The sequence below is a fragment of the Thalassophryne amazonica genome, chromosome 10 (assembly GCF_902500255.1).
Source record: "Thalassophryne amazonica chromosome 10, fThaAma1.1, whole genome shotgun sequence".
NCBI lineage: Eukaryota > Metazoa > Chordata > Actinopteri > Batrachoidiformes > Batrachoididae > Thalassophryne > Thalassophryne amazonica.
In genome coordinates this window covers 15,009,663-15,012,484 of record NC_047112.1, presented here as the reverse complement: position 1 = coordinate 15,012,484, position 2,822 = coordinate 15,009,663, and the positions used below count along the sequence as shown (strand labels likewise).

Genomic DNA, 2,822 nt, shown 5'->3' with positions numbered 1-2,822 from the left:
ATTCCCATCACCACAAGCACTCCTACAACTACAAGCACTCCTACTACTACCCACCACCACAACTATTCCCACAACTACTCCCATCACCACAACTACTCCATCACCACAAGCACTCCTACTACTACTACCACTACCATCACCACAACATTCCACAACTACTCCCATCACCACAACTACTCCCATCACCACAAGCACTCCTACAACTACTCCTACAACTACTCCCATCACCACAAGCACGCCTACTACTACTCCCATCACCACAACTATTCCCACAACTACTCCCATCACCACAACTACTCCCATCACCACAAGCACTCCTACAACTACTCCCATCACCACAACTATTCCCACAACTACTCCCATCACTACAACTATTCCCACAACTACTCCCATCACCACAACTACCCCTCCAACTAATATCACCAGCACAATTGTTTCAACTCCAGGACAAACAACTCAAGGTAATCATTTATGAATCCTTTGAATAGAAGTTAGGTGCAGTAAATCCTCTAGTATGCGTTAATGACGTTACCTGCTCAAGCTGTTGCCCACGTGACCCGATCCCGGATAAGTGAAGGTGAAGATGAATGAATGAATGATGAATGTGTTAATGGATAATCACTTGCTCTCTTGATGTTCTAGTCTTCATAAAGTAGCTGACATACTTTTCACTGATAATTCAGTTTACTGTACTCACGAGTCTGAGAGACCACGGCCGAGCACTCGCCCCACCTCTTTTTGGAAGAAAGTTTATTAAATGCCCAATAGATGTTTTGTGATGATGTCATGCCAGAGTGTTCTGTTTTAATATAAACGCTGTGCAAAATGTTTCAGTGGAGCAAATTATTGTCCATGTGGTTAATATTGAAAACGAACCATGCACTTAATGTCACTTTTTTTTTTGGCTGCGCCAGACATCAGCTGCCAAGGTACACATTTAATAAATGACAGAAAGATAGGAAATGCAGTATCCGCAGAAGTACTTTTGAAGTTACCGTTTCCTCTCATCTGAAATGTTTCATGATCGTGTTTGTCTGGAATAAAACAAATTGTACCAGACTTCAGAGTTAAGCTATCAGATGGATGATTAAGGAGACCATAGTTTTGCAGGAAAAGACTTTATTAGCAAACAAAAGGTGTTTGCAAATATATTCCTTTTTATTGATGACACCTAATCTTTTAATCACACAGGGTCGTTCTCACGGGCATTCGTACAGGTCAAGCTGCAATCCCGTGTTGAGGTCAGCAGCGCAACTATCAGTGAAGTTATACAACAGGTAAGACAGACAACTGACGTCCTCATCCATCAAGATAATACAAGCAATTGTGAGACTGAAGTGAAACCAATTAAACATTTCTGAATGATTATTGTCTGTTTTTCTTTCATTTAGTTTTTTTCAAGACCAGGTCGGCAACGGACAAGTCCAAATCAGAGTGATCAACATTACAAGGACGCAAATTGCCCCGTAGCATTCCAGCTTCTTCAAGTGTCACACTGGTATCAGGACAGGTAGCTGTCAGTCGGCTGTCAGACTGATGACACTGCTTTAACGCACAAGGAAGAGGCGACAGATGTCCAACAAACTTAAGGAACCTCTTTTTTTCCAATTATGTGTGCCTTCTGAAACAGAGGGAGGGACTGCTGTGTAAAATATGGTTGTAATTACTAAATAGTTAATGTGATGTTTTTGTTAAAGCTGAAACTCCACACTACAGATGTAGAATTACAATAATTTCATGATAGAGATCGACCTTTCCGTCTGGTGTTGTACGAATTATTTGGTGTAAGAGCAGACTGGCGTTCTGTCCAGGGTGTACACAGCCCAGTCTCACATTTACTTTTCGTCTGCCCATCACGAAATGATTCAAATTTTAATGCTTTTCGGGGTTTTTTTAACTCACTATTACTAACCCTACTCCTACCCCCAACCCTAACCTTAACCATAACTTAATCCTACTCCTTCCCCTAACCCTAACCATAACCACCCCGACCCCCATTGCACTTTAGGTGCAGCCGTCACGGAATGAATTTGAATGAATTTGTGCTGCCATGACGAAAATTTTGCACTTTTTGTGACAATATGACAAACCAACAGATGAATGTATATTTCATGCTGCTGAATCATGACAATCCATGAGACTGGGTTGGGTGTGCCCCGCCTCACGCCCTATGGCTGCTGGGATAGAATCCAGCCCCCCGTCACCCTTAAGTGGAGTATGTGGTTGAAGATGAGTGAGTGCAGTTGAGTTTGTGTGCAAAATTTGGACACGGTCTGTGTGGTCATATGGTCAGCTGCCGACGTATTCCTAGACACCAAATTTCAGAATGACAACGACCATCACAACCATGCCTTTAGCTCTTGAGCCTGGGCAGAAATAAAAGGGCACACGCTTGCCCTAGGATGAATGCCCTTCTTTAATCCTGCAGAACATCTGAGGAGGCAAGAAAACCAGGATGTCCATCAGGTCCAACAGATTGCACGACCCCAAGTCCAATGAAGTTGAGGCATTGTGTAAAATCAATCAATTTCAATCAATTTTATTTATATAGCACCAAATCACAACAAACAGTTGCCCCAAGGCGCTTTATATTGTAAGGCAAGGCCATACAATAATTACGGAAAAACCCCAACGGTCAAAACGACCCCCTGTGAGCAAGCACTTGGCGACAGTGGGAAGGAAAAACTCCCTTTGTCAACTGTACGAAACCTCCAGCAGAACCAGGCTCAGGGAGGAGCAGTCTTCTGCTGGGAATGGTTGGGGCTGAGGGAGAGAACCAGGAAAAAGACATGCTGTGGAGGGGAGCAGAGATCAATCACTAA

General features: G+C 43.2%; 1 long non-coding RNA gene across 1 annotated transcript; it reads left to right on the top strand.

Annotated features, from left to right (window-relative positions):
* Positions 1-273: 273 nt before the first annotated feature.
* Positions 274-1,751, top strand: LOC117518353. The gene is made up of 3 exons (XR_004562959.1): positions 274-461; positions 1,192-1,277; positions 1,392-1,751. It is a non-coding gene; the product is annotated as an uncharacterized LOC117518353 (long non-coding RNA).
* The last annotated feature ends 1,071 nt before the right edge of the window (positions 1,752-2,822 follow it).